The sequence below is a fragment of the Rhinolophus sinicus genome, linkage group LG01, assembly GCF_036562045.2.
Source record: "Rhinolophus sinicus isolate RSC01 linkage group LG01, ASM3656204v1, whole genome shotgun sequence".
In the NCBI taxonomy this organism is placed as follows: Eukaryota; Metazoa; Chordata; class Mammalia; order Chiroptera; family Rhinolophidae; genus Rhinolophus; species Rhinolophus sinicus.
Window position 1 is genome coordinate 60,981,654 of NC_133751.1, and position 9,746 is coordinate 60,991,399.

Genomic DNA, 9,746 nt, shown 5'->3' on the forward strand with positions numbered 1-9,746 from the left:
ATCAAAAACTCCCCACATACTAAAATCCTGGACCAGGTGGCTTCACAGGTGAATTTTAGCTAACATTCAAAGAATTAACACCTATCCTTCTCAACTAAAGTTCCAACATGACTATCCAAATCATTTTTTTTCTATTCTAAAAGCAGTAAAAAGAAAAAGCTGAGATCCCTCAAGGGATAATATCTACACTATAATCTCCTTTTAAAAACTGTTAACATGTTTTATTTAATTAAACAATTGCTACATTTAGCCTTAGTGTAAGAAAGTAGGCAAATGTCTTACTTCATATCCTTAACCATTTAGTATTTAAATATAAAACTTTTGTCTTTACACAAGTATACTGTAATACAAGGACTACTCCAGGAATTAACATGAAGACAGGGTTGTGATCTATAGTTTCCAAACATCCATATACTTAGTTTTTAAAAGCACACTGCACTCTTTTATGCCTGATCTTTTTTTAGGATCCCAACAGAATTAGGAAGTATCTTTGTTATAAGGTGCCAACTTTCATGTAATCTTCAAAGTTACTCTTTTCTTCTTTATGACTTGAAAGGCACAAAGATAAAATTCATACTTCCTAAAACATATACTGAGAAAAGAATACCAACCTGTAAATTCCACTCACTTAGCATTTATTGAGTACTGTTAAAAGGAAGAGCCACAGGCCCAAAATGGCATCACTTGTGTTAAACGCCCATGATAACAAACCTAGATTAAATACCTAACCTAACTGCAGTTTCAGCCTCTCCCAGGAGTGGAATTTTAAACCAATCACTCTGGAATTTCCTGATCCACTAGTGAGGTAATCTGCCTGGTAAGACCCCCTGCCATTCCTTGCCTAAAATAATCTACTCTTAACTTTTTAGCTCCACCCTCTTTCTGCCTGTAAAAACCTTCCATTGTGTATAACCTGCCAGACTCATGACTCGCTTAATAAAGCCAATTAGATCTTCCAAATGACTGTTGAATTTTGTTTTTAACAGTACGTACTGTGTGCCAGGGACTATGGCAGACATTAGGAATACACAGTTCCTACCATCAAGAAGCATCAGCCCAGAATTAAAGAAATTCAGATGAAAAAAGCAAACAATGCAAGCTGTGCAGCACACCACTTTACTAATTGGAAAACTACAGTTAGATAAACTTATTTCAGATATTCCTAATACACACCTTTAGGCTTGTAACCAAAATTCTTAAAAGGCTGTCAAAAAACTGTTTCTATTTATCAGTAGATAAGATTTTTCTGAGAAAAAGTCTCTTCCTCCCAGAGTCCAGACCGAACAAAAAATCCTGAGATGACTGTCCAATGAGCAATGCCAGGCTTGACTAATTTGTAAATAGACTTCAATCACCTTAGGATAAGCAATTTCTCCTCTATCAACTCGATAAATATTACCCACCCTTTCTTTTTTCTTTTTACCATGGATTCTTAATGCAGTTCCTTAAAACCAAAAAGCTCATCTTATCTGGACTGTGCTAGTATGAAGACGCATCTGTCTTCATACTAGGGTTAGAGTACCCTTAGAGTCTAGGCAAGGCGGTGGTTGGGAAAACCAAGAGTCAGTGGGAACTGGGGAGAAAAAAAGGTTAAGATACTTGCCAATTAGAGTGATAGATTTAGAGTGACAATTTTTAGGAGCAGAAGTAGTTTTATCAGGGCCATTGATACATTTTTAGGCCACTGGTCTATTTTCCCTTACCTTTAACACTGGAAAAATATTGCATATGCCTTTAGACAGTGCAGAAAACTCACAGGGAATCTGAGTACTGGCCTCTCCCCAATAGCAAATGCTAGAGGAAAAGCCCAAATTGGAATCTAGATAGGTCTGGGTAAATATTTACGTAAAGGCCAAAGAAAAGAAACTCTCATAATACCACACCGCCAATAGCAGGGGTTAGCAACCTTTCAGATAACAAGATCCGACCTTTCTTCTTCAGAACCTTGTGGAGTAATGCCTGTGGGTCCAAGGTACCAGCAAGGCAATCTCTCAAACAGTAATAAACAAACCAAACATATAAGCACATTTTATATGTACTTTCTAGCAATATGCTTTCATAAATGCCTCTTTCTTTTAAGATTAAAAAAACATTTCATTTTGGGTTAATCACTCTTATTTTATTTTAGGTCATTATTTCCCAAACTCCAGTCATCCAAGTACCATTTTCACAATTCGTACCATATCCGCATCCTACCTGTACTATTATGTACCTAATATAGGTCTTTCATTTGACTTATTTATTGTCTTATCCTTAGCAATAGCATCTGTGAAGTCAGTTTTGAGGTGTTAGGTTTTTCTCCTAATATAAACTAAAACAGAGAACTTTTGGGGTTTCATTCAAATGTGTATGAAATTCTGGAGAAATTTTTAAAAATGTTCATCTGTTTATCACTCAAATTATCTTGCATATCTTACAGTACCAAAATTTGGGAAATACTACCTTGGTACATATTATTTTATTAAAAGTGCTAACAGAGATCTGTGAGAATTGGGGGTGGGGAGATGTCATTCGGGGAGAAAGCTACACTAACTATTCCGCACAGGGTAGGGGCAAGATTGAGAGAAAAAGGAAGGTCTTACACAGCAATAGTTTAGCAGGAAGGCAAACAGAGCTTGAAGAGGAAAAGCGGAAAGGGTACCAAGGGCAACCAAAATTTATTTTGCAACTTGCTCTTCCCCGCCTCCCCCCACAACCTCTCCAGCAGCCTTTGACACTCCTATTACAGGTGTTTGCATTACACAGTACGTGCAGACCTCAGGCCGCCCCTCCGGAGCTCCTAGGCTCCAATGACACCCGGTTTCCGCCCCCGCGGCACGGGCTTGGCTCCTGCCCTGGGTAGGTCTGTAGACACCACAGCCAGGGCCAGGGCCGTGGCGGGAGGCGGGGAGCGTGAGGGGAGCGGCCAGCCAGGGGTTCGAGCGACCCCGAGAGCGGAGGAAGGAGGACTGGGAAGGGCCGGGCCGTACCTGCAGAACTGGGACCAGCCGCTCCGAGTCACGCGGCCCGCTGTGCATTGTGGGGCAAGGGCGTGGCCTTTCCGCGAGGCAGCCCGGCGTCCAACGCGGCAGGCTCCCGGCGGGATCAAGCCCCGCCCCTGTCCTCTCCGCTCGCTCAGGCCAATCAGGTTCAGTGAGAAAGAAACACTAACCCGCCCCCTCCCAGGGCCCAAGGTAGTCCCGCCCCCTCCAGGAGAGATTGGCAGTTTTTCACGCACCTACGTCAAGAGGTTGTTTACTTCTGTAGTGATAGACTGTGCTGTCCCTCACGAATAAATCTAATCTCTTCCGCCTGCCTCCTGTATTTGGAGGCAATTTGTCTCTCATGAGGCCCTACAGCAAACGCTTGTCCACGGAGCAGGAGAGAAAACCCCTCTGAATGAGCGAGAACAGTTCCTGCCCCATTTACCACCACACAGGAGGAGGCACCTAACCTTAGCAGAGAAATGCTAGATACCCACCCTGTGGCCCCTTCCAATCTTTGCATGTCATGTATTATTAAATAAGCACTGACTGTGTACCATGTGCCAAGCACGGTGTTAGGCGTTGGGTTACAGGAGTAAACATAACACCGCGTGGAATCTAAAGTGTAATAGGAGCAAGAGATGTTAAAACATAAATCATTACATAATTATAAATTGTGATCAGAACTGTGATGAAAAAGTAGTGGGTGTGATGACGGATTAATTCTGGACTATGAGGGGAAAGTTCTTTAAAGAAGTACCTTTTAAGCTCCAGGCATATGAAAGAGCCTTAAAGAATGTTAAAGGCCAAGGGAACGTTATGTGTGAGGTTGTTAGGGCTTGAGAGAACTCGGTGTGTTCTAAGAACTGAAAGGAAGTCGGTGTGACTGGGGTGTAGGGAGCAAACTTGGGCTGAGACGAGGCAAAGGCCAGACCATGCAGGCTCTTATTGGCCACCTTATAGATTTCAGATGGTATTTTGGAATGTATCCTAAGGTCAATGGGCAGCTAATAGAGAGTGTTAAGTAGGGTCTGATTTACATATTTAAAAGCTCATTCAGGCTGTTTGTGGAGAATGGTTTGCAAGAGGGCAGGAGGGGTTGCTGGGAGGCCAGTGTGGAGGCAATTACATCAGCCAAGGCCCAAGATGATAATGTCTTGAACTAGGACAGTAGATACAGAAAGAGTTGGATAATTTTGAGACATATGTAAATCAGAGGTGGACTCCAAGGGATTTAATGAATTGGTTTGCTGGGGAGGGCAAAGAAAAGAGGAGCATTAAGGACGACTCCTTAAGTAACCAGATGGGTTAAGAAGCCATTTACTGATTTGGGGAACATAGAAGGAGGAGCAAATGGTTTGGGATGTGTTAAGTTTGCGGTGCTTATAAATGGAGATATCAGACAGATTTGGATATGTAAATCTGGAGTTCAGAAGAAATGTCTGGACTAATTATATAAATTTAGTGGTTGCTGGAGTGGGTTAACCCAGCAATTCCACTCCTAGATATATATGCAACAGAAATGAATTTATATGTTCACCAAAAGACATTTCTAAGAATGTTCATAGGATGAATGCATTTTACAATATTCACATAGTGAAATAGTATACAGGAAAGAGAATGAACAATCTAACAACTACACACAATACACAGATGAATGTCACAATCATAAAATTAAATGAAAGAAACCAGACACAAAAATTGTATACTATATGATCCCACTTATATAATGTTCAAAAACAGACAAAAATAATAGATGGTAAAGAAGTCAGAAAAACCACAATGAGATACCACCTGACTCTAGTCAGAATGACTGTCATCAATAAATCAACAAACAACAAGTGCTGGCGAGGATGTGGAGAAAAGGGAACCCTCATGTACTGTTGGTAGGATTGCAGATTGGTGCAGCCACTATGGAAATCAGTATAAAGGTATCTCAAAAAACTGGAAATGGAACTAACTACCTTATGACCCAGCAATTCCACTTTTAGGTATCTATCCAGAGAAATCCAAAATGCTAATTCGAAAAAATGTATGCATCCCTATGTTTACTGCAGCTCTATTCACAATAGCCAAGACATGGAAACAATCGAAATGCCCACCGGAAGAGGACTGGATTAAGAAACTGTGCTACCTTTATACAATGGAGTATTACTCAGCCATAAAGAAGAATGAAATCTTACCATTTGCAATGATATAGATGGACCTAGAGAACATTATGCTAAGTGAAATAAGTCAGATGGAGAAAGACAAATACCATATGATCTCACTTATATGTGGAATCTAAAGAACTGAATAAATGAACAAACTAATCAGAAACAGTCTCAGAGATATAGAGAAAAAACTGAGGGTTGCTAGATGGGAGGGGAGTGGGAATAAGGGAGAAGTTGAGGGGATTAGAAAGCATAAATAGGTAACCACAAGATTGCCACAGAAATACAAAAGACAGTTTGGAGAATATAATCAATAATGTCATAAAGATTTTGTAGGATATCTGATGGACACTTGTCTTATTAGAGAGACCACTTCATGGACAGTGTAGATGCCTGAACACTGCAATGTACACCTGAAGCTGAAACTGAATAACAATGAATGTCAACTATAATTTTGTATATACATATATATAGTCACAGGATGTGGAGTACAACAGAAGGAATAGAGATCATGGAAATGTAACAGCTGTATACGATGTCAGAGGGGTAGTAGATTGGGATGGGTGTTATCACTTTGTGAGGGGTATAAATGTCTGACTATTACATTGTTTTTTACACCTGAAACAAAAAAAAAATTTTTTTTAAAGAAAGAAAAATAAATAAATAAATATATGGGGAAAAAAAAGTCAGGATATTGGTTACCCTTAAGTGGTATTAATGCTTGGAAAGGGTCACTAGGGGGCTTCTGGAGTTCTAGTAATGTTCTTCTTGATCTGCATGTTGATTACACCAGTGTGTTCAGTTAGTGAAAATTCATCAAGCTGTATTTAAGATTTGTGTATTTTTTCAGTATGTATTTTATTATTCAATAGAAAGATAACATTTCTAAAATGTTATGGCCGATCCAGCCCTGAATAAGTAACTAGTATCAGACCAACCTTCCTACCACAAACAATAAAAAACTGGACCAAATCTATGAAATAAGTGTTTTCAGACAATGGACAATTGGCACAGTAAGACTGTGATCCTGGAAAGAAGGAAAACAAATAAGATGATCTCAAGATTTCCCCAGATTTCTTTCTGGAGATATTTACCTAAGCACAGGATAGAAGAAAGCCAACCAGAATACAGTACTCTTGCTAACTGAGAAGAAAGAAATTTAAATGAAGAGAGATTGGGGCAACAGAAATTTGCAGGGCAGAGTATTAGAGAAAGAGTTCTAGAAATATGCGTAAGGGTCTCCTTGAATCTTTGGTGTAGGTTTAAGGATAGACTGCATGAGGCTGGCTAAGTAACAATGACTGGATGAACTATAAGCTGAGCAACTACTAGAGCTTGAATAGAATCAAGAAACATTCAAGTTTTGACCAATTGGAATGGCAAAACCTTGTTAAACACCTAGGGCATTTTGTACAGAGAGCTCAGAAATGCCACACTTTAGAGATGTTAATTAAAAAAAAAGGTCCAAAGTGAAAGGCAACATGCATTTATTTGAGATCAAAAAGGAATAGGAAAGAACTGATTCACGCAGAAACCCAAATAGTGTTCAAATTAGGAGGCAAAGGCAAGGTTAATTAATGAGAAAGGGAAGGGGAATAATTACATCAATAGAAGGAAGGCATTTCTATTGTTACAGATAAGCTAATATCTGTAACAATAGAAATGTTTTTAATATTCAGTCCAATAGTCATCAGTCTGATAGCCAGTCTGCTTTCTTGTTATCCTTGCAAACAGTTCTTTGGGACACAATGTTGCTTTAGGCCCAATCCAAAGGTTATTTTGCCCCATTTTAACATTTCAAAGTTTGACACATAAGATGTGCAAGGTAGTTCCTCTGGGATGGCAGCTCAGACTCCATTTTAAAGTGGTTCCATATATATTTTACAGAGATAAGGCTAAACTAGCCCAACAGTGAAGGCTATTCTAGACCCATTCAAACAAAATTGAGACAGCTTATCTGCAAGTAAATTAACTTTATGCTTGAATGAAACTTAACAATCTTTAAAGAAAGACAACAAAATCCATGCACTAAATCATGTTATAACTGTAATGTCCAGTATACAATAAAAAATGCTATGTATGTGAAGAAGCAGGAAAATGTAAAGCATAAACCGGAGAAAACTCAGTCAATAGAAACAGACTCAGAAATGGCAAAGATGATGAAATTAGCAGATGTGGACTTTAAAGCAGCTATTATGCATATAATCAAGAAATTAAAGGAACACATAATGAAGGACATGGAAACTATAAAAAGAACCAAATAAAACTTCCAGATATGACTCCAATTGTGTTAGCTCCTAGGTTAGCGTTTAAAAAGGTTGAAGGAAGGAAAGAGAGAAGTAACTAACACTGTCCCAAAAGATTGTCAGACTTGTACCCTGTGTGTCTTAAGGTTAAAAGTATTTAATATTCAGGCCATGGGAAGGTGTCTGGGGATTAGTAATTGTTTTAATTTATAATACCTGGAAAGGAGTCATGTCCCAGGTTGTCACGTCCCAGAAGTTGTCTGTCAAAAGCTCTCTAGAAGTTATCTGTCAAAGGCTCTCCAGATATACCCTAGGCCATTGCTTTACAGGTAGGGCCCGTGGGTGCAGCCCTGAGATGAGGTTGTATGGGTCCCATCCTCTGCCAGGTTCTTTCCCTGTTGCTCGTTTTCCTCTGTGCACTAGGTGACCTGCTGTCTGCAGATGGGATGCTGATCCCATGGAAAGTATGGGATGGAAATTATCTTGAGATGGAAATTATCTCAAGATTGATGAGAGGTCTCTGACTGGGGACTCAGACCATGTCAGAAGTCCCCCAGAAAGAGATTCCATGTTGCTCTCAGGTATGGCCTGTGGCCACCCTAGTTCCCATTCTGCCTCCTCCCCAACAGCCAGGCCACAGAGACCTGATCCAGATGCTGCTCTCTCTTCCGACCCTACCCCATCTTATTCTGGGTTCAACTGGGACAAGAGCATATTAGTGGGTTGAATACAAGGATATCAGGTAACCTAAAAGAGGTTCTCTACGAAGCAAGTGCTGTACAGGCCTTGGAAGGGCTCTACTGGTTGGGGGCGGGTGGTGGGGGAAGGAGCCTTACCCTAAAGCAGTTACACACGTTTTTTTCCTTACCCCCAATTTGCTTGGCTTATTTTAAATGGGCCCAGTTCTTGACATTTTCCTATTACTGTGTTTCCCTGAAAATAAGACCTAGCTGGACCATCAGTTCTAATGTGTCTTTTGGAGCAAAAATTAATGTAAGACTCGGTCTTATTTTAATATAAGACCGGGTCTTATATAATTAATATAATATAATATATAATATAATATAATATAACATAATATAATATACCAGGTCTTATATAATATAATATGAATACAATACAATACAATACAATACAATACAATACAATACAATACAATACAATACAATATAATACCGAGTCTTATAATAATGTTTGCGCCAAAAGACGCATTAGAGCAGATGGTCTGGCTAGGTCTTAGTTTCGGGAAACACAGTATCTACTGAGTATATCATTATCCATAAGGGACAAAGGAAGAGGGAGTGTAGTTTTCTAAGTCTGTGTTTCACCCCAAAGCATAGTTAGGTATGAAAAACAACACTCCTCCCATCTTCTCCTTTCTCATCCAGGGACCCATGTCATGGACTTTTCTAGCCAAATGGTAGTGACCGCTGTGGGTGTCAGCTCCCAGGCTGGAATCATCTTTACTTATTGGGGGGCCAGTGAGGAAGGAGAAAATCCTATCCCAACTTATATTCTCACCAATAATGTGTGCATTTTCCCATATCATCACCATATCATCAGACTGTTTAATTTTTTTCCAGTTTGAAAAATGAAAAAGCTCATTGTTTAGTTTGGCCTTTTTATATTATTAGTAAAGATGGTAATTGTTTTATATGTTTCTTGGCCAAGTGTGGTTCATTTTTTATAAATTGCACATTCATCTACCTCTCTGGCTAAACAATGTATGAGTACTCTTTGGTGAAACCCCCATATTTAAAAAGAAGCTTCTTCAAATATTACAAACTGTTAACCAAGGATAAAATGTTTCAGGCTTAACGAGGATTCTAATTTCCCAGACTCTTGTTTTGAATGTTTGCCTGTTTGCACCCAAAAGTTCAAAAATTTAAAAAAAAAAATTCTCCCTTTTTAAAAAAACAGACCCTCATGCCATATTTTCCAGACAGTTATATTATCATAATCTTCCAGGTAGAGAATCAGAGCACGAAGTGTTGTACTTTAGTTAGAGTCACAGAATGATTCAGTGACACACATGCATCTCAAATACATCATTCCATCTTATTTTTCAATTATGTGCCCCACACTTTTCTTCTCTCCCTGCCAGTCTCATTTGCTGGAATAAAGAGCCAGTTAGTATTCATAGGTTTTATTCAAACACATAAATATGTAAGTCATGAAAGAATGAAATGATCACACACAAGCTATAAATTATTTCTTGTTCCTGTTTACAAATAATGTTTTAATTACTGTATACTTCTTGGCTAAAGGAAAAAAACCACTTAGAAATAATTTTCCCTCCAGCCAAAACTTATTGAGAAATATGTTTTAGTACAGTGGTGCTCACACACAGAGAGAAACCTCAATGTGACTTTGCTGCTGTGGTT

General features: G+C 39.1%; 1 protein-coding gene across 1 annotated transcript in view; it reads right to left on the reverse strand.

Annotated features, from left to right (window-relative positions):
- SEC22A (SEC22 homolog A, vesicle trafficking protein) overlaps positions 1-3,084 on the reverse strand; it is a 52,926-nt gene extending 49,842 nt beyond the window's left edge. The window contains exon 1 of the mRNA XM_019738990.2: positions 2,970-3,084. The gene's annotated coding sequence lies outside the window, so the exon portion shown is untranslated. The remainder of the gene's footprint in view (positions 1-2,969) is intronic.
- Between the last annotated feature and the right edge of the window lie 6,662 nt (positions 3,085-9,746).